The sequence below is a fragment of the Dermacentor andersoni genome, chromosome 6, assembly GCF_023375885.2.
Source record: "Dermacentor andersoni chromosome 6, qqDerAnde1_hic_scaffold, whole genome shotgun sequence".
In the NCBI taxonomy this organism is placed as follows: Eukaryota; Metazoa; Arthropoda; class Arachnida; order Ixodida; family Ixodidae; genus Dermacentor; species Dermacentor andersoni.
Window position 1 is genome coordinate 171,355,316 of NC_092819.1, and position 23,308 is coordinate 171,378,623.

General features: G+C 50.7%; 1 protein-coding gene across 1 annotated transcript in view; it reads left to right on the top strand.

Moving 5' to 3' along the window:
- Positions 1–23,308, top strand: part of LOC126523433 (seizure 6-like protein 2) — a 201,138-nt gene that overhangs the window by 168,800 nt on the left and 9,030 nt on the right. The gene's annotated exons all lie outside the window — the stretch shown is intronic.

Here is a 23,308-nt window from a genome sequence, read left to right on the forward strand (position 1 = left end):
ACCTCATGCAGCGTCTGTGTCAACGATTGGTACCGGACTCATGCCCATATTCCTACAGACGGGAAGAGCTTGGACTGCCGCACCAGCAAGGTCAATTTTTTTGCGGCTTGCTTCTAGACAAGGGCAGTCAGCGCACTTTGTTTCAGCAGGGCGTTCCACGAACACTTAATTGTCGTGTTCAAGGCATACGTGGAGCGCTTCAACAAATCCCATTCAGGAAAACGCATCGCCCTGTGACCATTCAATGCAATCTAGTTACCGTCACACTCCGAAGCCAGCGCAGTACCAATGGCACCCCTATAGATGCCCTCGAAGTGCCGGAAACCTCTGTGGTAACTAGCCCACAAGCGGATGGCGCGGTCGTCACCATGATGACACACCATGGTGTTGTTCCCGCTGGTGCTCGCTACGAGGCGACGACTTCGCGGGAAGACGAGAACAGCGTCCCGATAGGCTCCCTACTTCTACTAGGACGTTGTTATCGGACGGATAGCTTGACTAGCGCCACAGGTCACGGCAGTGGAAACCCTTTTTTGGTTTACCGTACAGGGAATGCTTCACTACTTATCAAAAGTTTCAGCTGTGCAAACCACATCACCCTTCCTTGCTGTCGGAGAGTCTACGCTAAACGACGTCTTATTGGACGTGGACATCTCTTCCATGTAGCGCCTCTACTGTCTCGAGGTGCTAGGTAATCCTGAATATAGTGTTGACGCCCACGTGGCTCTTGAGTCCAGCGCCACGTTTCGAACAAGTGAGGACGCTACGAGGTTCCTCGCCTTACTTGGGAGCCGGGTCTTGACGGCGGCCGCAAGTAGTTCGCCCTGGCTAGGCAGAGGCTTTTGATGCAGTTCTGTCGTTCCAAGGGACAACCAGATCTTCTCGGCCACTAAGACAAGACGACCCAGACCTTTTTTTCACAGTTGTCACGCTGAAGGAGTTCCCGACTAAGGCAAGCCGTTCAAGCCGAATGCTGGTTACATGCCGCATCATGTAGGGATTCGGCTCGACGCAGTGACTACCAAGCTGCGAGTTGTTTTCGACGCATGGTCTCATGCTCCCGGTCATCCAGTCCTGAACAGCGTGCTTATGAAGGGGCCCAAAATGGACTCTGACTTACTGAAACTCCTTCTAAACTTCAGGTTCCATCCAATCGTTATGGTGGCTGATATGATGAAGGCGTACCTGCAGATGGTCATTCGCCCGAGGACAGAGTTGTACTCCGAATATTCTGGATCGCTAATCTCCCAGCGGATACGTCTGTGATGAGCATTCTCACAGGTCGATCGATGCGCCGTGATACTGTGATGATAATTCCCACAGATAAACACAGGCTTTCACAGGTTTGTTCTGTGGTGCTTCCCTACCTTTGGGTGCTTGCATGTTTGCACCCTCGCATCGTCGAGCGCCGTGAGTCAAAGTATTTTTTTATCCTGACCTGTCGCTGCTGTCCCGACAAAGTCCAATACAGTGTCTGCAGCGGCTTTCTGACAGAAAAAAAAAATGAATGAAAGAGCGTCAAGCATTGCCGCCAACTGTACAGTTGCGAATGGCCTGGATTTCCTTCCGCGCCGGGCCCAACCCGTTTCTATTAGCGGCAACGCTGCGCCATCACTTTTTCGTCTCTGAAGGCCAATTTACCGACAAAGCAGCACGCCTCAGTGAATCTTTTTATGTAGACGATTTGGTAGCCTGTACATGCAGCATTCAGAAGGCACTCCAAATTTAAGCGGAGGCAAGGACCATTCTAGCGGACGCTTGCATGGAGCTTCGTAAATGGGCAGCAAACCATTAAATACTGCGAGAAGACTTCCAAACGGACCGGTTCTCTTTTGAAGACGAAGGTGGCGATCTATACAGCATAAAGGTCCTAGTACTATGGTGTACTGGAATAGGGTAGTGTGTCGTCCGGAGGCGAAAACCTGGCTCTTTTTGCGATGACGGCCGGGAGTGCTGGAGCACACCGGTCTACTGCAGCGCCATCTGTCTCTGCAGCTTAGAGTGATTGTGGCAAGATGAAAAACAATGGTACAACACAGGGCCTCGGGGATTGGTAGTTATGGTGGTCGCGGTGGTCATGCATGTACGTACACATGTGCGTACGGAGCTCGCTGATAGCTTGTTGGAGTTTTTCCTGCCGTGTTTGCACATGCTTTATGTGCACAGGAAGCGCTGCATTTCTAAATATTTGTGTGTGTGCGCGAATAGTGTGCGAATAGTTGCGCTATGCAGCTGTCAGGAGTCGGCTAGCGTGGGCTATAACGCGGTCGTGACCGTGTTTACTTTGCGATAAGACGGCACTGATCCCATAACCACTGGTATCGGTTCGGACCTCTGTAGGTGCGGACGGGTCAAAGTGGGGTAGTAAGAGCGGTGGATCGGTGAGAATCGTGATAAGGCGTGAAAATTCGGCAGCCTGAGAGGAACCCCACGTAAAAGGCACGTCTTTCTTCAGAAGTTCAGTGAGTGGTCGAGCGATTGCTGCAAAATCTTTCATGAACCGACGGAAATAAGAACAGAGTCCCACAAAACTCCGGACGTCTTTGACAGACTGAGATATAGGAAAAGCCGTTACTGCTCGAACCTTCTCTGGGTCGGGTTGTACTCCGGAAGCATCAGTGAGATGGCCGAGCACTGAAATCTGTCGGCGCCCGAAGTGACACTGCGATGAGTTTAATTGGAGCCTAGCCTTGCGGAAGATGTCAAAGATAGCTACGACGCGCTCAACGTGCGTCTCAAATGTAGGAGAAAACACAGGGACGTCGTGGAGGTAACAAAGGCAAGTTGACGATTTGAAACGTTGAAGTAGTGAGTGGATCATCCGTTCGAACGTGGCGGGGGCATTGCATAAACCGAACGGCATAACCTTGAATTGGTACAGGGCATCTGGAGTGACAAAAGCGGTATTTTCTTGGTCTTGCCCATCGACGGAAATCTGCCAACAACCAGATCGAAGGTCGATGGACAAAAAGTAATTGGCACCGTGAAGACAATCAAGAGAGTCGTCAATTCGTGGTAAAGGGTAAACTTCCTTTTAAGTAATTCGGTTTAGGTGGCAGTAATCAACGCAGAAACGCAACGTGCCACCTTTATTTTGGTGAGCACCACCGGCGACGCCCAAGGACTCGACGAGGGCTCAACGATGCCTCTGGCAAGCATCTTGTTTACTTCCTGGTGAATAACTTGCTACTCTGCCGGGGACACGCGATATAGTCGGCGGTGAAAGGAAACAGCGTCACCAGGGCTTATCCGATGCTTAACAAGGGACGTCTGACCAAGTGGTCGATATTCAGTGTCAAATATGTGTCAAAGTCGATATAGGGTGGCTGCTTGGACACATGCGAGGTCCGTAGCGACCATGGGACGTAATGGGCCGTCGAGGTTCAAGGCATCCTGCAGGTACTAAGGAGGATCTGTAGACGCGTCGGATGCAAAAGCAGTGACGTGGTCGTTTGTCACTGACGGGACCGTGGCCACCGCTATGCTTTCAGGTAACACTTGCTTCGTCAAGCTAAAATTGATAACGTGGAGACACATCCAATTAGCGGCAAGGGTTAGGATGGAGTGTGGCACAGAGATGTCGCGCGCCAGGAGATCACGAATAGGTGCGACGACATAGTCGCCATCACACACGGTTGCCGTTGAGTCCAATTCGATGATGCTTAGGGCTTTTGCAGGTAAGCGAACAAACGCTGTAGTGCAGCGGGTGTTTGGTTGTTCGGGGCGAACGTCTGAAAGAAGAGGAAGCTCGAGGCACAGCGTACCGGTGGAATAGTCGATGAGGGCAGAATGCGTCGTCAGAAAGTCGAGCCTGATGATTAGATCATGAGGGCAACTGGTCAACATGGTGAACAGGACTGGAACTTGGCGGCCAGCAATTCCTATGCGAGCAGTGCACATACCCCTGACGGCAACAGTGGCGCCATTGGTGACGCGTACGGCTCGAGTGATGGCAGGCGTAAGAACGTTTTGTGGTGACGACATAGGTTAGCGCTAATTATTCTCTCTTGGACTCCAGTATCAATTAATGCCGTCAACGGAACACCTTCTTTTTTCAATTGCATTTGGGCACTCTCCTTGTGAAGCCGTGGCTACAAAGCAAGGGCTTCTTTGTTCCATGGTCTGTTAACTGCATCGTATATGTAAGAAAGCTGAAACAATTAAGCACATCTTCTTGGATTGCCATGACTCCGTTTTCTTGTGGGTTGTTCTCAAACGAACTCTGAAGAAAAAGCTGCCGTTAAGTCCTTTCGGTATTCGGTTCTTACCATGTACACACACGGGGGAGTGCCGGCTGACTTGATAATGCATTTGTGTATGAGCAGCGCGTGGGACACGCGTATGTATGTCAGGAATGCCCGCGTAGATGAAAGGTCTGCGAGGGAACACCTAAGTGAAAGTCTTAGGTAAACGCGTGATGCCCTCAAGCACATGATCCTCCAGAGCGGTTTCAGGGGCTTGACACTTTGGTGTCGGTGATATCTTCTTTGAGGGCCTTTTAAATATGTACAGTCTCTGGAAATGATGTAATATTATTTTTCTGTACCAAGTGAACTACTTTGTACGCGTTTGCGTGGTGTTGTAATGAAGGTAATAAAGAAAAAAGAAAAAAAAACATCTACGTCTACTTCAATTAGGTTTGTTTTGGTGAAGAGCGTCAACGGAGGATTTGAACAGGACGAACGTGATGCAGCACTACCTCTAAGAGCTGCACAGCCTACTTTTGCTTCCGTTGATTTGGCGACGAAAAGCGGTGAGGCTGAGGTGACGGAGGGCGACAGCGTTGAGGCGACGGCGTTCGCACGGAAGAGCGGCTGTCAGGGCCGTCAGAAGTAGGGTACAGATGGTGATGTGAATAACGGCGAGCGTCGGCGTATGGGCGAGGAGCAGGGAATGAGCCCCAGTACGGCGGCATCCAGGCGGTGCGGCAGTGGCGGTATACATGACCAACGGGGTGGCAGCGGAAGCAGATCGTTTTGTCGTCTGGGGTTCGCCATTCGGCAGGATTGCGTGGTCTGGGAGCAAAATACTCGTCATTACAGGTTGTGGACGTGGGAGTGGGTGCCGAATCAAGTCGGGAGACAGAGCAGGCGGTAGGGGTGCCAAGGTTTGCAATTTCTTGCCGCACAATTGTTTGAATAACGGAAATAGTGGGGTGGCTTGGTGAAAGGTACCGTCAGGGGTCGTGGATGTAGGGCGGCTTGACTCGCCGCTTCAATCTCACGGCGAACGATACGTTTGGCGTTCTTTTGAAATGGTCGTGTAGCGGTAAGAGCGGAGCAAGAGGACGTGGCAGGGGTGTTTGGGAGCCGGGAAAACTGTGGGACGACGCGGCGGCCTTTTGGCTACCTCGAAGTGGCGGCATCCTTTGACGGTCGCGTCGACGGTAGAAATGTCGTTATAGACGAGCAAATTGAAGGCGTCGTCCGTGATGCCTTTTAGGATATGGCCCACCTTGTCAACCTCGGCCATGTGCTCTTCGAGTTTCCGGCAACGCGCGAGCACTTACTGTATGTAGGGTAGGGGACATACGATTCGGTCGATGACTGGACACGGGTGGCAAGCTCCTTTCGCGGAGCCTGCTGGCCACCTGACGGGTTGCCAACTAAGTCGCGAAGCCGCTCTTTGAAAATGTCCCAGCTGGATAGCTCGATCTCATGGGTGCGAAACCAGACACGCGGTGTCCCGTCCAGATAAAAGATGACATTGGCAAGCAGGATGGTAGGGTCACAGTGGTGGCTTTAGCTAACACGCTCATACATGCTGAGCAAGTCGTCGACGTCAACGTCATTTGAGCGAAGAATGTCCCAGGATCCCGGAGACTAGGAACCGTAGCATACGTTGTAGTTGGCACCGCAGGTGTAGGTGGCGACGGGGTGGTTCCATCGGAAGCTATTGCTGAGAAGACGAGGTTACGGCCGCTCCGGTGCTCCGTGGAGAGGAAGGGGAACGTTCCACCTCCACCACAATATTACGCGAAAGACGAGTCAGTAAGACGAGCAACTATTTACAGGTTATATTTACAACGGCGGCTGCAGCGCTGACCGATTAGATTCACAGCGCGAGCGCATCTTCGTCCTCTTTTCTGGAGTGATGGCGCCCAGGCGCCTCGTTCAAACACTCAAATATTACACGCGTCTAGCAATATGGAAATAGAGCTTTTGCAGAACCCTTGTGCGCAATGTGACGAATTCACGAAGATATAAATTGACATACTGAATTTGTCCGCTTTGAATGATCTAATGGATGCCGTTTACAGAATCTGGATAACTGTTCTTCACGCACACCTATTAACTTGAAAACTGCGTGGTTCTATTTTTGTTCGTACATTCAAGGTTTTGAAACTTTTTTTAACAGAATTCAGTCCCTAAATAGAAGTTCACTAATATAGTCACTAGAATTTAATTTTCTCTCTCAAATGCAACAAATTTCATTTAAATCAGTCCAGGGCTTATCTCAGAAAAGCATTTTTGTGTTTTACATCTATTTGAATAGGCGTCGTCGGAGTTGGGCAGGAGCTTAAGCTTCCTCTTAAAGAGCGGCGCAAAATCGTTCTGCCTCATTGTGAACAAAGCTCCCGTGGGGGAGCCGAGACATCATTCCAACTTTCCTTTTTTTGGTTGGTGCCATCTAATTTTCGTCGCAATAAATGAAATAAATCTCACTCTTTCCTATCTGGCACGCTACATATGGTGCAAGTAGCTCTTGATCACGAGTCCTAGCTTTCTCATCAGTAGCCCGAGCTTGGGTCTTGCGCCGGATCAGTGGCAGTCTGCACAGCACCACATGCATATTATCCACTACAATTGCCCCCGCGGCGAAGAGGAGCCATCCTGGCGACCTAAGGTGATGACACGATAAGGGGGTCGTGGTACGGCTTCAGGCGGCTGATGTGAACCGTCTCGCGGCCACGGCGGCGTTTGTTCGAAGATGGCGCCACCGGTTCGACCACATAATTCACAGGCGGTGTACACTCGACGATCCGGTACGGACCCTGATATTTCGGAGGAAGCTTTGGGCTAAGGCCTGGAGCTTGGAAGGGCAGCCGAAGCCAGACGTGAGCGTCCACGGCGAAGGACTGCGTGGGCTGATCCTTGTCGTGGCGAACTTTGTGGATTACTTGGGTATCTGACGGGTACGAGCAAGCCAGTTGGCGGCACTCTTCAGCATGGCGAGCAACTTCGGAAAGAGGGGTGAATTGAGAGGCATCCGGATGATATGGTAGTACGGTGTCGTCGAGGGTAGTGGATGGCTCACGCCCATAAAGAAGGAAAAATGGTGAGAAGCCTGTGGCAGCCTGAACGGCGGTATTATATGCGTACGTCACAAAAGGGAGGACATCGTCCCAATTGCAATGATCAGACGCAACATACATGGTGAGCATGCCACCAAGAGTGCGGTTGAATCGTTCCGTTAGACCGTTAGTCTGTGGGATATACGAGAGGTGCAGTGAATAGTGTGGCACGCGGCAAGTAGCTCATTAATAACTTCGGACAAGAAGACACGGCCTCGATCGCTGAACACTCCTCTCGGTGTGCCGTGCCGCTAAGAAGAAACGCCGTAAGATGTATGCGGCGACGTCGCGAGAAACAGCCGAAGCAAATGCAGCAGTTTCGGCATATATTGTGAGGTGGTCTACTGTGACAGTTATTCAACGATTTCCGTTTGCAGTGCATGGAAGAGGCATAAAGGTCAATGCCAAGCCGATCAAAAGAACGTGCAGGAAACGGTAAAGGTTGCAGAGGGCCTATCGTATGAGGCGATGTCTGGCGTCACTGACAGGCTGCACATGACCGAATGTATTTGCGGACATTAGAATACATGCCGCGCCAGTAATACCGCTGGCGCAACCACTCGTAGGTTTTCAGGAAGCCAGCATGAGCTTGTAGGTTTGCGTGGAAATACGTGCATATGTCGGAACGCAAATGGCGAGGGATGCCTAGTAGCCATTTGCGACCGTCTGGCTGATAGTTTCGGCGGTACAAGATGGCGTCCCGTAGCAACAAATGGGTGGCTTGGCGACGAAGGACTCGAGGGCATGTAGCCTTTGAAGAACTGCTAAGAAGGTCAATGAGAGACACAATCCACGGATCTTTTCTCTATGGATGAGGGTGGCGTTTTGTCGGATCGCATGGGCGATCCGGAGAGCGCATCTGCATCAGAATATTGACGCCCGGATCGATAGATGACACGAACGTCAAATTCTTCGAGCCGAAGAGCCCAACGTCCAAGACGCTCCGACGGGTCTTTCAGTGACGTAAGCCAGCAGAGCGCGTGGTGGTCTGTCACAACGTCGAATGGACGGCCACACAAGGGCGAAATTTGTTTAAGGTCCAAACTGTAGCCAAACATTCTTTTTCTGTGACAGAATAATTGGTTTCTGCCTTTGTGAGGGCACGACTCGCATATGCAATCATATATTCGGGAAAGCCAGGCTTGCGTTGCGCAAAGACGGCTCCAAGACCAACGCCGCTGGCGTCCATATGAACTTCGGTCGGTGTACTCGGGTCGTAGTGGCGTAGAACAGGAGGTGAGGTAAGCAGATGACGCAAAGTGGTGAAGGCTTGCTCACATGCCGGAGTACAATCGCGAAGGTCACCAGGTCCAGCCAGGAGCTTCGTCAGGGGAACGATGACGCAGGGAAAATTGCGCACAAAGCGTAGAAAATAAGAGCAAAGTCTGACAAAACTTCGGAGCTCTTTCACTGTAGTCGGTCGCGGCAATTCTGCGACAGCACGAAGTTTGTCAGGGTCGGGAAGGACGCCGTCTTTGGAAACGACATGGCCAAGTATGGTCAGCTGGCAGGCTCCGAAGCGGCACTTCAAGTTAAGTTGAAGGCCGCTTCGGTGGCAAGGCAGGTAAGGACTTCGCGTAGACGAGAGAGGTGAGTGGTGAAATCAGGGAGAAAGTTACCGCGTCGTCTAAATAACACAAGCACGTCTTCCATTTGAAGCCTCGCAGAATATTGTCCATCATCCTTTCGAACGTCGCGGGCGCATTTCAGAGGCCGAATGGCACTACTGTAAACTCATACAGGCCATCAGGCGTAATGAAAGCTGTCTTCGAGCGATCAGATTCATCTTCTGGCACTTACCAATAGCCTGATCGCAAGTTCAAAGAAGAAAAAAATTCGGCACCATGTAGACTATCCAGGGCGTCATCTATGCGCGGTGGAGGATAGACATCTTTTGGTGTAATCGTGTTGAAGTGACGATAGTCCACACAGAAACGAATTGAGCCATCGTTTTTCTTAATGAGTACTACGGGAGACGACCAAGGGCTACAGGATGGCTTGATAACACCGCGTTCAAGCATGTCTTCAACTTGCTCGGTGATGACACGACGCTCGGTGCACGACACGGGGTACGGACGCTCGCGTAATGGTGCGTGATGTCCTGTATCAGTGTGGTAAGACGGTACTTGTGCGGCCTAATGATTCTTGGTTCCAGTGAAAATGGGCTTGAAAATCATTTAAAAGAGTAATTAGCCGCTCACGTTGTTTCGGCTCGAGGTCATCGGCAATAGAGCGACAAAAACATGCCGTGATACTCGGTTAGTTGGCACATTGGGTGTCAGTGCTGTTACGTTGGCAGTATCCAAGTCGTCGGCAACAGGGAAATGCACAACAATGTGAGCGTCCACAGTCTGGATGGCACCAATTGTCTCGCCACAGTGCAGAGCCAAAGTGTACGAATTTGGGTTAGAAATCAGTATTTCTGCAGCACCATGGTGAACCGTGAGGAGGGCGAAAGGCCAGAATACAGGCTGGCGGCGAATCAAGACGGCAGCGTGTGTAAACATGACCGTCGCTTCGGCAAGCGATGCGCATGAAAGAAGGACAAATACAGCACTGTGAGAAGGAAGGTCAGTATCTGAAGCTACACAGATCCTGCTAACATCATGAACTTGATAGTCCTGAGATGGCAAATCGCACAGAACGGAGAACTGAACCTCAGCACGTGCACAGTCGATGACGGCATGATGGCGCGACAGAAAATCCCAACCGCGGATCACATCGTGGGAGCAACAAGTTAACACAAAGAAATCAATCGAATACAAAATATCTCGAATCAGCACCCTGGCAGTGCACATAGCGACTGGCTGAACTTGTTGTGCACTGGCTGTTGTAAGCAATGGTACCGAAGGCATCATGGTCACTTTCCGTAATGCACGACAAAGCTTCTCACTAATCACGGATACAGCACCACCTGTATCGACGAGCGTAAGAGATTTGATGCCATCAACGGACACTTCGATAACGTTAGCCGGGGAAAAAACGAGGACTTTGATGTCCCGACGATGACGCAGTTCGTGCCTCAGGAACTGCGGAAATCAGTTTTCCGCCTCAGTAGTACTGGCACTGGGCCTACGACGCATGGGTGAGAGTGAGCGCCGACGAGGGGAAGGCAAGCGACGAGTTCCGTAGAGCTGTGAATGCGGTCTGGTATGTCATCAGCAGCGTAGACATCGGGTGGCGGTCGTTGAAGCATACGGAATGTTCGGAAGCCGGAGCTGGGTGGTCGCGGGGTGCCCACGAATGCCGGCAAGCGCTGGCGGAAGAAGCGCGGTACATGTCCCGGGGTACCGCAGGCATAGCACGTAAGGTGGTTGTCAGCGCCAAGGATCTGTACCCTGCTGCTCTGCACTCAAAAAGGGAGCCGCCGGCTGACGAGGCGGAGGAGAGAACGCCGGCGGCCGAGGCGCCCGTGCAACGGCTTCCGCATACGTCAGAGGCGCGGCCACGGGAGCCGGCTGACACGGAGGTGGAAGAGCGTTGGTCACTTGCTCTTGAACCATCTGTCGGATCGCTGGAGCCAAATATTGAGAAGGCTTCTCCGTGGTCGGCGAACTCGAGAGCTGTCGCGCGACCTCCTCGCGCACAAATTCTTTCATTTGCGTCAGCACAGTTGTGTGGTTGTCGCCGATAACCAATGCTGCTAACGAATTTTGCGTAGGCGGTGGGCGCCGAGCTTAGATGCCATGTTTCCGTAGCTCGTCAAAACTTTGTCACAAATTGATAACTTCGGCCACGGTACACGGGTCCTTCGCTAACATCATTTGAAAGGCGTCCTTATCAGTGCCTTTCATAATGTGTTTTATCTTCTCCTTTTCTGCCATTGACGGATTCACGCGCTTACACAGGTCAATGACATCTTCGGTGTAACTTGTGAAAGTTTCAAATTTATAAGAGGTGTTTGTGCACTCGAAGTGTAGTAAAGAAACATTAACAGATGTAATTTGTGTGACTTCAGGCGGAGGAAGGTTCCAGGCGCACACTGTCTGGAAACCGGGAATCATCACCGTTAAAAGCAAGTTAATTGAGCTTTTTGAAATAAAACGAAGCAACTTTCTTGACTTTATATACCGAGGAAAGGGTGATCCTCTCTTTGGAATATATGTGAAGGAGGTTTCATCTATTTAACTGGACTAATGGCATTTTGGGAATTACATAAGCTATCATACAATTTCAAACTCATGTTTTTTCTGCAAGTCTTTAGGTTCGACCACTGGAGAGTATCTTTAGCCTCTCACATGCTGAGTATTCGGTCGTTGTTTGCAAGGACAAACCTGGCCGCCCTGTTTTGTATTTTTTGAAGTTTGTTAATTCTGAAGTGTAAGGGTTCCAACATAGTAGTCAAGTGCTGATCGTACATGTGTGAAATATTATTGTTGCTTCAGACCATTGGGTATGGGACTGAATTTCCGTCTCAGAAGACTGAGAACTGATAAAGGGTGTATGAGTGTCGAATGCGAGTACTAGCAAGTGGGCTTACGTAAACGTGGCATGCTGACCGACAAAGTAATGCCAATAAGTTCATTTCTGTTGTGCATGATCAGAAAAAAATTTCAGCGCAAGCCTGATAATTTATTTGCGGGTCACAGGTCACCGCGAATAGCATACCGGGCTCTTAATGCAATAGTGCGTTAATTCATGAATTTCTTGGTTTACTTGCTTTGCTGTGATTTAGCCATTCGGTATGTGCCACTGAGTTTGTGCCCGGTTTTGGCCTGTCCTACCAAATGGGTGTGTGCTGCCGTGAGACAGAACATACAGAATCCCTTAATGTAGCTAGATGTAGGCCGTACTTATGTGGGCATGCAACTGTCACTGCTTCCATCGACAAGCATTACACTTCGCCTGTTCTTCTGACATGGCTGCACAGACGTGTCACACTGTGCATCCGCCTAAATGTGTGTGCGTTTCTGCACACCTTGGGAGCATAAACATGAACATTTCATAAGGTTAAGGTACCAACTTTCGTGGTGGATAAGACAAAATATTGCGCATAAATGCGCGTTGCTTAGAATTAAAGTAGACACGTGTGTACGGATCGCCGTTATATATGTAGCATTTGGAAGAACTAGAAGCTGCGCTGGCTTTGTGCAGGCGTTCTTCAGCGCCAGGACCTGACGGTATTACATACCGTGCCCTGTGTAACCTAGGAGACCAAGCTCGGAAGGCACTCTTGCTATTGTACAACGACTCTTGGCAGATTGGTACGGTTCCGCAAGAGTGGAAGTCAACTCGCCTCATTCCACTTCTCAAAGCTGGCAAGTCGCTTTTGGACATTTCATCATACCGACCGATCGCACTTTCCAGCTGTGTCGGAAAAACAATGGAAAGAATGATTTTAACACGTCTGGAATGGTACTTAGAGTACTATGAAATCTATCCACATGCTATGGCCGGATTCAGACGGGGCCGTTCGTCAACAGACAGCGTTGTTGACGTGATAACATTTGTGCAACACCAAAAGGCCTGTAAGCGACTATCTGCTGCTCTGTTTCTAGACGTTAAAGGAGCTTATGATAGTGTCACCCATGAAGCCATCCTTAGCACGTTAGAAGCCGTCGGACTTGGTGGTAAAATGTATATGTGGGTGTGCAACTACTTACAAAGGAGACCATTCTACGTGCACACAGAAAACGGCCCGACATCCGAGCATTACGGTAGCCGAGGAGTCCCTCAAGGCGGAGTGCTTAGCCCGACTCTTTTCAATGTCACCCTCAGTGGATTAGTTTACAACCTGCCAAGCACCGTACGACTTTCCATCTATGCGGACGACATCTGCATTTGGGCATCAGGTGTGACACGACTTCAGCTTCGCGCTCGGCTTCAGAAGGCAGCCACAATGACACCTTGCTACCTTCATGAACAAGGACTTGAAATTTCATGCGGAAAGTGCGCAATGGTGGCATTCACGAGGAAGCCAATGTCTGGTTACGGCGTATCTATTAACGGACAACTTATACCATACAGCAGAAATCACAGGTTATTGGGAGTCGTAATTTACAGAGACCTGTCTTGGACTCCGCACGTCAATTACGTGAAAAAGCGGCTGACTGCTATCTGTCACCTGTTCAGGTTCCTTGTAGGAAAAAGTTGGGGAGTATCTATACACGCTATGTTACAGTTGTACATGGCGTTGTTCGTTGGATTCCTGCGATACAGCCTACCTTCAATATCCAACACCTGCAAGACTAACTTACGTACGATTCAGAGTATTCAAGCCCAAGCCCTTAAGATATGTCTTGGCTTACCCCGCAGTGCATCAACGGCTGAAACCATTGCCCTTGCGCAGGATTACCCAATCACGACGCACATTACCGTTGAGACAATGCGTATGCATCTCAGGCATTATGCTAGGACCCCTTCCCACCACTTGGCGAGCCTCACTGCTGCAAGGCCCTGCTCGACATTTTGCGGTATTGTCAGTGCACATCCTGCATCGTTTACTTCAGGGTACGCACCTGCGGCCACGCCAGCGTTTCCTCCGTGGTGTTTGAGCCGTCCACAAGTAGATATAATGATTCCAGGACTACAGAAGAAGAAAGATCTACCGGCCCCTGCTCTAAAGCAGCTGAGCTTACTTCGTTTGCATGAAAAGTACAGCAACCACGTGCACATATATACCGATGGATCGACTACGTCGTGCAGTTCTGGTGGTGCCGTGGTTATACCAACGCGAGGAATGACACTGCGGTTCAAGACATCGCATGTCACGACCACAACGGCGGCAGAACTAATGGCCCTGTGTCGAGGACTGGAATTCATTGATTCTGAAAGACCTCGAAAATGGGCTGTGTTCTGTGATTAAAAACCGGCATTCAGTTCAGTCATTCAGTCAGTTCTCCGACACGGATGTCATGACCAATAGACTTACGAAGTCGTGAAAAATTACCATGATGTCCAACAAAAAGGCCACGAGATCGTTTGTCAATGGGTACCTGGCCACTGTGGAATCAGCGGCAATGATTCCGCCGATAACGCTGCTCGCACAGCACATCAAAAGAGCACAGTGTTCCAATTCCGCTTTCGAATGACCAATAGAGATACGAAGTCGTGAAACTTTATAATGATGTCCAACAAAAAGGCCACGAGGTCACGAGGACTCTACAATAATTTTAGTGACTGACAGTGGAACATGCGAGGTCTGTGGCACCGAAGAAAACATCGACCACCTGCTGTGCCACTGTCCAAGATATGCCCTAGAGAGACAAGAACTTGCCAAAGCTTTCGAAAAACTGGACTATCCGCCGATTTCTGTGCAGGTGCTGCTGGAACACCGCCCCCACCGCCCGTCGGCCCATAAAGCGGTGAAGTCGCATTTGTGTTTCTTAAGGACGACGGGTTTGTGCGACCATCTGTCACTATTAATGCAATTCCTGTAAAACCACACGCGTCAGCGAACTGTTGCAATTTCCTTCTTTCCTTCCCTCCTCTCTCTCCCTGTGATCTTTGTTTTCCCCTTTCCTATTCCCCCGGTGTAGGGTAGCGAACCGGACGTTATTCTGGTTAACCTCCCTGCCTTCTACTTTTCTCTTTCCTCCCCTAGTTGACCGCTTCACTACAGCTTCGCTTCCCATTGATTGCATAATGAGCGTTGGATCTGCTTTTGTGTACGTATCGCCGGCTTCAATCGGTGAGAAGACAGGCGAACACGACGAAGTTGAGTGCTCCTTGCATTTTGATGCCTTTTAGCTTTAACTTCAACAACGATAACAATTATTATGGGTGCCCGAATGGAGATCTTTCAGATCGAATAGAATGCGGATGGAAATGTTTCAGAAGCGAGTCGAGTCTAATGTCGAATACTTTCGAATAATGAATAGCTGTTATGAGAATTAATATAAAACCATTTTCACATTGCAGTATTGTTAAAGTTAGCAAGTCTCTGTCATTGCACAGTGCATTATGGAGTGTCCTTTATTCAAAGCACAAATGGAGCATTAGAAGCAAGCAAGCATTTCCCTCGCATCCACAGGGCTCGTCGCAGAGTGCGAATGATTGTGGTAAAGCAAAATGCAACATTGTTTTCAGATTTTAATTTCTTAAGGAGCGAGAGTATAGGCCACGTGAGAGCCTGTGCATATGGGCTCGGTGGGTTTCGTCTCCCGAGAACAGAAACCCTCGGAGACTGCTGAATGGGGTCCCTTGTGCGTGGCCTGTTTTTCGCTACCTCCCCCCCTCCCCCACCCGCGTCCTGGGAACGTCCCGAAGGAGGGGCGCTTGGCCGCCAGTGGCGCTGTCATTCATTCACGCGTATCGTGGTTCCAGAGGAGCTGCGTAGTATCCAAACTAGCGAGGTCGGGTTGCTGCAATGCGAGGAAACATCCACAGCTAATTGCGTTTCGCTACTCCTCGTGGCTGACGACCTCGACTCCAGACGCCAGCTGCAAGCGTGTATCATATTCGTCGGCTGCACGTTGTTCCTTTCTCGTGTGTCCGTCAGTGGAAATGGGAAGCCTGCCGCCTTTCTGCGCGCCCTTTCGATACAACTGATTTCGCGTTCCGACGCTGTGCCTTGTTTTGAATTTGTTTACAAACAGCCCAACACACTGATATTCAAGCGCTTGTGCTGTGGAGCGCGAAAAAATCGAAATTTCTTAGGATCGCTTCTGCCATGTCGCATGATTTTCAATGCCTGATGTTCATGAACGAGAACAGTTGATGGCAAATACAGGCTAGCAATATTTGATACAAATACACAAGGACGCGGCCCTGCCAGAGCGTTGGCAACCTTTTTGGGGTGACCAGTTTATAAAAATATTGTTTGCACAACGGAATAACAACATTGCGCACTTGCTTCACTGAAAGTATTTCTTTTTGCTCACTAAACCTTCCTGTGTCACTCTTCTCTCTTGCCACGGAGCGGACATCCACGTCATTGCTTCGTGGCTCCAAGGCTTTCTTTCCCGACCAGCGGTCAGTTACAGGAATTGTAATCGACGCTTATTATTCACAAAGGCTGATGAATGCCTTATCACCTCAATGCTTGTAGATTTCTTTAAGGGCGCAAGCTGAGTTGTCACATATTTTTCGGCCTTTATTGCATCCGATTGCATTTTTTTTTCACATGTTTCGGTATGTAGGCGTAAGATGCCTGCCATACCTTTTCAACTATGTACGTATAGGGTATTTTTTTTAAATCGCACTTTCACCCGAAAGGCCGAACAATGATTGCGATAGCAATTTATTAGACACCTATGCGAAATAGAGTTAGTAGTTTTTCAGCTGCATAAGGTGCTGTAAATATTAGCTTGCTTAATAAAAGTTGTCACGCGCTCGCAGCCAAACACGGAACACATCTCACTCGATCATCGCGGACACTCGCTGAGTGCGACATCTGGCCTTTAACCACTACATTTCTGTCGGAAACTGCCAGGTCTCCATTCAATATAGTAAACAGCTAATTTGTTGATCGATTCCGTTTATTGCATTGAAGAGGGTGGCATCGGTTTGACAGAGCGACAAGGAACGAAGATTCACCAACGATTGCGATACTCCCTAATGCGAAATTTGAGCGCACCTCTTTACGTTGTTTCATTTCGCGATATATTCAGGCCTATAATTTGAGCGAGACATATCGCAGAGTCGGCACTTGTGAAAAATCTGATCTGCGGGTTAAGCGCGTCGGCTTTTATACATGACTTGTCGAAGGTTGCAGTCTAATCGCTGGTGCCGCTTGGCTTCCAGAAGCTACTACACAATTCGCGTCATGCGTATGAGCAGATTGCAATGCAATCGCAAATCATGATAACTGAAACAAGCGCGAACGACACTAAATCAAGCAAACTAAACAAGCGCGAGTGAGAACTCACGCGAGCCGACCATAGTACGAAACTAGCGGTCCGGCTGACAGCAGATACGAGCGTGCATCGAGCGGGTCCGCATGAAACCAGTTTGCCGCGCTTAGGCTGCTGAACAGGCCGCTCTCAGTGAGACTGTTTGCGCAAATTGTGTACTATAAGTAGGGAGATAGGGAATTGAACAGAGTGGCAAAAGAATAAAAAAGGATTGCGACATTAGGCATGTGTGCCCTTTAGTGCCTCCAAACACTGGCACCGAGGACAACACAGGGGAAATTATTTGTGCTTAATGAATGAAATAAAGAAACTATAAATGAATAGAAATGAAAGTGGACGAAAGAACAACTTGCCGCAAGTGGGCAACGATACCTCAACCTTCACATTACGCGTTCGATGCTCTACCAATTGAACTACCGCGGCGCCGTTTCCCCATCCACTTTCTTGGGTATTTATGTTTCCCAGTAGAAACGGCGCCGCGGTAGCTGAATTCATAGAGCAATCGCACGCGTAATGCGAAGGTTGTGGGATTGTTCCCGACTTGCGGCAAGTTGTTCTTTCGTCCACTTTCATTTCCATTAATTTATCCTTTCTTTATTTCATTTATTAAGTCCAAGTAATTTCTCTTGTGCTGTCGTTGGTGTCAGCGTTTGTTGGCTTCTTATGATACGACTAATAAAAATCAGGCCCATCGGTTAACTCCCTTTCCTTCCCTTTAATGCCTTGTGACACTGGTATAGTTTATCAGATTCCACTCAGGTGCGGGAAGGCTTACATTGGGCAGAGTGGCAGGTGTATCAATATCAGGCTAAAAGAACACAAACAATAACTTAACCCTAATGCTTCACATCAAGCGTCGCATTGTTTCAAATGCGGCTGTAAACCTTTGTTTCAAGACACAAAAGTCATTTCAACACAGAAATGCCGAACCACACGCGAAATAATTGAGGAATTTCACATTAAAAGATTAGGAGAGACTTGCATTTGCCAAGCATCAATATCTGCGTTAGAAAGCGAATTTCAAGACTTTCTCAGCACGTACGTCAATCTCAAGTAGTGCCTTTTGTTGTTTGGTTTTAATGACTTCCCTATTCTCGATATGTTTAACTGACAGTCTTTAGACCTTGTCGTGTTCATATTGCTACGGGATAGTATTTCCAATGACGAAGAGCCGAGCAGTAAGAAGACGACGACGACGATTCGAAGCTAGCGCGGGCTGTTGCCTTTTGGCTGAGCGCAGCGTATTTTCTTGTAAATATACTTGTAGATAGCTTTTCGTCTGCGTCTTCCTACGTAACATATCTGGTGGAGGTGGACGTTCCCTGTACCTCGTCACCGAGCTTCGCAGTGGACGGTACGTCGAGCCTTCCTTCATGGCTCCCGGCGACGACAACCCGACTCCGCCGGCTCCGACACCTGCTGCCACCTCGACGACCTGCATCACGATCCCCGCTCCCCGTGATCCTGGCGTATTCTCGGGCAAAGATGGGGAAGACGTCGATGACTGGGTCAGCCTGTATGAACACGTCAGCCGCAATAACCGGTGGGACCCTACTATTATGCTCGCCAACGTAGTCTTTTACCTCGGTGGCACACCTAGAGTTTGGTATCGCACGCACGAAGGTGAGCTCACCAGTTGGGATTCACTTAAGACACAGCTTCGAGACTTGTTCAGTAACCCCTACGGTCACCAACTTGCCGCGCAGAAGGCGCTTTCCGGCCGTCTGCAGACGTCAACAGAGCCCTATGTCACGTACATTCAGGACGTCTTGGCTCTGTGCCGCATAGTTGACACCCACCTGACTGAGTCAGACAAGGTTGCCCACATCCTCAAAGGCATTGCCGATGACGCCTTCAACTTGCTCGTTTGCAACAACGTAGCGACGGTGGATGCTCTTATAAAAGAGTGCCGCCGCCTGGAACTCGCTAAAAGCCGACGTATTGACCAGCACTTTGCCCGTCTGCCCAACACCCCAGCGACATCTTGCTGTGCGGACACTCCTCGTCCCAACAACACTGCCGATGTTACCAGGATCGTCCGGCGTGAGATCGAGGCCGCCTATCCGGCTGCCTTCGACTCCAGCCCCTCCAATGTACCTGCAGTCACTGTTTCCCTTATCGAGGCAGTTGTCCGCCAGGAGTTCGCCAACATGGGTCTTCACACCATCTGCTCGGCCCATCGCCCTGATACCCACCCGGCTTCTTCGATTGCGCCCCGTCCCGCACCTTCTTACCCACCACGTTTTGGCAACCCATCTGAATGGCGCACTGCTGACGACAAGCCCATTTGTTTCCACTGCCATCGAATCGGGCACATTTCTCGGCACTGTCGCAGTCGCTGGAGTTCCCCGACCCGGCCTACTTATACTGCCTACTCTCGCCCCCCAGGTGGCCCTTCTCGTCCCTATGCCGCACGCTCCGATAACGCCGCCGCTGATCCTCCAGCACCGAACCGCTCCTATTCTCGTTCGCCTTCGCCCCAACGACGACAATCTCGCTCTCCCCAGCCGCGTCGCTCCTATTCGCTGACTCCCTTCGGACGCCGCTCCCAGCCGGAAAACTAGACGATGCACCGCCTCGAGGTGACCCTGCATTGCTCCCTACGCCGCCAAATCCTCTACTGGCGTTGCCCACTCATCTGAACCTTCTTGACGTGCAAGTCGACGGTGTTCCTGTATCTGCTCTTATAGACACTGGGGCGCATTTGTCCGTAATGAGCTCTGACCTTCGTAACCGGCTCAAGGAAGTTATCACGCCCGCAACGACGCCTGTTGTCCGTGTCGCCGATGGCGGAACAGCCCCTGTAATTGGTATATGTACCGCCCGCGTCTCCTTCGCCGATCGCTCAACAATCGTGCTATTCACAGTCATCGCTCACTGTCCCCACGACATCATCCTCGGCTTACACTTCCTCTCCGCACATTCTGCTCTCATCGATTGCTCCGCCAGTACTCTCCGTCTCGACCTGCCTGTTCTGGATCCCGCTGAACAACACCCTACTCGCCTCAGTTCCGTCGTCTTCGTTCGCTTGCCACGGTCACTACATCGCGGCTCCTATGCAAGACGTCCTCCTTACACACGGGATCACAGTACCTCACACAGTTTTATCTATTACGGCGAATTGCGTCTGCCTGCCAGTGGTGAAGTGCTGCCACGCGGGATGTCTCTGGCCCAACTTTGCTCATTCGAGGATCACTCTGTAGCATCGATTTCAGTAGACGACAATTCAGCCGATCCTCGTCTACCGTCGCAATCGGCAACTTGTACCATCGCCAACTTACAGAAAATGATTGCACCTGACATGCCTTCCGAGCACGCTCGTGCGCTCTGCCGCCTTCTGATTTCCTAGCAAGATATTGTTGACTTTAACGATCGTCTTTTGGCCCAAACAACAGCTGTCAAACATCGCATTAATACCGGCGATGCCCCTCCTATTCATTGCCGCCCGTATCGAGTATCACCGGCTGAGCGTCAAGTTATTCACACTGAAGTTCGCAAAATGCTGGCCACGATCATTGTTCAACCGTCATGTAGTCTATGGGCGTCACCTGTTGCGCTGGTAAAAAAGAAGGATGGCTCATGGCGCTGTTGCGTGGATTATCGGCACCTTAACAGGGTTACCAAAAAGGACTTGTATCCCCTACCTCGGATTGATGACGCCCTTGACTGCCTCCACGGTGCTCGCTATTTGTCCTCATTGACCTTCGCTCCGGCTATTGGCAGATTGCCGTGGACGATCTCGACCGCGAGAAGACTGCCTTTGTAACACCCGACGGTCTTTATCAATTCAAAGTGATGCCGTTCGGTCTATGTAACGCTCCTGCCACCTTTGAACGCATGATGGACTCCCTTCACGGTTTCAAATGGTTCACGTGGCTGTGCTTCTTGGACGACGTTATAGTATTCTCCCCAACATTGGCTACGCACCTCGAGCGCCTCTCAGCAGTCCTGGACGTTTTTCGGCGAGCCGGTCTGCAACTCAACGCATCGAAGTGCCAATTCGGCCGTCGCCAGATTACCGTCCTTGGACATCTCGTTGACGCGAACGGAGTGCAACCGGACCCAGGCAAGATCCATGCTGTTACGCACTTCCCTGTTCCAAAGTGTGTCAAGGATGTGCGCAGCTTCATCGGCCTTTGCTCGTGCTTCCGCCGTTTCGTGAAGAATTTCGCCGCCATAGCACAACCGCTAACCGAGCTTTTGAAAAAAGACGCCCCTTTCCAGTGGGGTGATAACGAGGCCTCTGCATTCTCGCTTCTAATCGACCTTCTCACAACGCCTCCCGTTGTGGCCCATTTCGATCCTTCTGCGCCTACCGAAGTCCGTACTGATGCCAGCGGTGACGGAACTGGCGCAGTACTGGCACAACGCCAGCGTGGCAACGACCGTGTTATCGCTTACGCCAGCAGGCTCCTCTAGCCCGCCGAGCGCAACTATTCCATCACTGAGCGCAGTGTCTGACCCTAGTTTGGGCGGTTGCGAAGTTCCGCCCATACTTATATGGCTGACCCTTTTCCGTTGTCACAGACCATCACGCGCTTTGCTGGTTATACTAATTGAAAGACCCTACAGGAAGACTTGGTCGGTGGGCCTTACGCCGCCAAGAATATTCGTTCTCTGTCACCTACAAATCTGGCCGACTACACAAGGACGCTGACTGCCTGTCTCGCTACCCGGTAGACGAGCCTGACGACGCCGACAGTAGTACCGCCGACGGCATTTTGTCTGTGTCTGCCTTCGCTAACATCGCCGATGAGCTGTACCGAGACCTATCGCTGCGAGTACTCACCGAGCGTCTGCGCTCTACACCTACCGATGCATCCGTTCGCCGATATGTCCTCCAGGGCGGCATTCTGTACCGAAGGAACTTCCTGCCTGATGGCCCTGATCTTCTTCTTGTCGTGCCAAAACATCTACGACAGACTGTACTCTTTGAGATGCATGACGCACGCACTGCAGGACATCTTGGGGTAACCCGCACGTACGACCGCGTCCGCCGCCGCTTCTATTGGCCTGGTTTCGCTCGCTCCGTCCGACGCTATGTTGCTGCCTGTGATGCCTGCCAGCGTCGGAAACCACCTCAGGTGCTACCTGCCGGTCATCTCCAGCCGATCACCGTCCCTGTGGAACCGTGCTTTAGTGTTGGATTAGACCTCCTCGCTCCCTTTCCCACGTCATCCTCTGGGAACAAATGGGTAGCCGTCGCAACTGACTACGCCACCCGATAAGCTATCACGTGGGCTTTCCCTACCAGTTGCGCCACTGACGTCGCTTACTTTCTCTTGCATGACATTATCTTAGTGCATGGCGCCCCGCGACAGCTGCTTACTGACCGTGGTCGTAACTTCCCCTCGAAAGTTATCGCCGACATTGTGCATTCCTGCTCTATTCAACACAAGCTGACTGCCTCAAACCATCCTAAAACCAATGGCCTGACAGAGCGGTTAAACCGTACTCTTACCGTCATGCTCTCCAAGTATGTTTCGAAAGACCACCACGACTGGGACGTTGCCCTTCCTTACGTCACATTTGCTTATAATTCTTCCCGGCACGACACCGCCGGATTTTCTCCATTTTATCTACTCTACGGTCGCGAACCGACCTTGCCCCTTGACACGGTGCTTCCTCCTGCAGCAATCTCAACAACCGAGTATGCGCGCGACGCCATCGCCCTCGCCGACCATGCACGCCAGCTTGCCCGTGCTCGACTGACGGACTCGCAAACCACGCAGCAGCGTCAGTACAACGCCCGCCACCGTGACCTACACTTTTCGCCTGGTGCACTCGTGCTCCTGTGGTCGCCCTCTTGTCACGTCAGACTTTCAGAAAAGCTCCTTTCGCGATACACAGGGCCCTACCGCGTGCTGCGCCAGGTGACGCCTGTGACGTACAAGATTGCTCCTGTGAGCTCAACCTCGTCACCTACTCTGGCATCTAGTGATGTCGTGCACGTCAGTAGGCTCAAGACCTACTACACTGCTTCCGAGTCCGGCCTTTAGTCGCTCCGGGACGGCGCTTTTGCCGCCGGGGGTAGTGCTACGGTATAGTATTTCCAATGACGAAGAGCCGAGCAGTAAGAAGACGACGACGACGATTAGAAGCTAGCGCGGGCTGTTGCCTCTTGGCCAAGCGCAGCGTATTTTCTTGTAAATATACTTGTACATAGCTTTCCGTGTGCGTCTTCCTACGTAACAATGTTATGCGGTATTTGCAATCACTG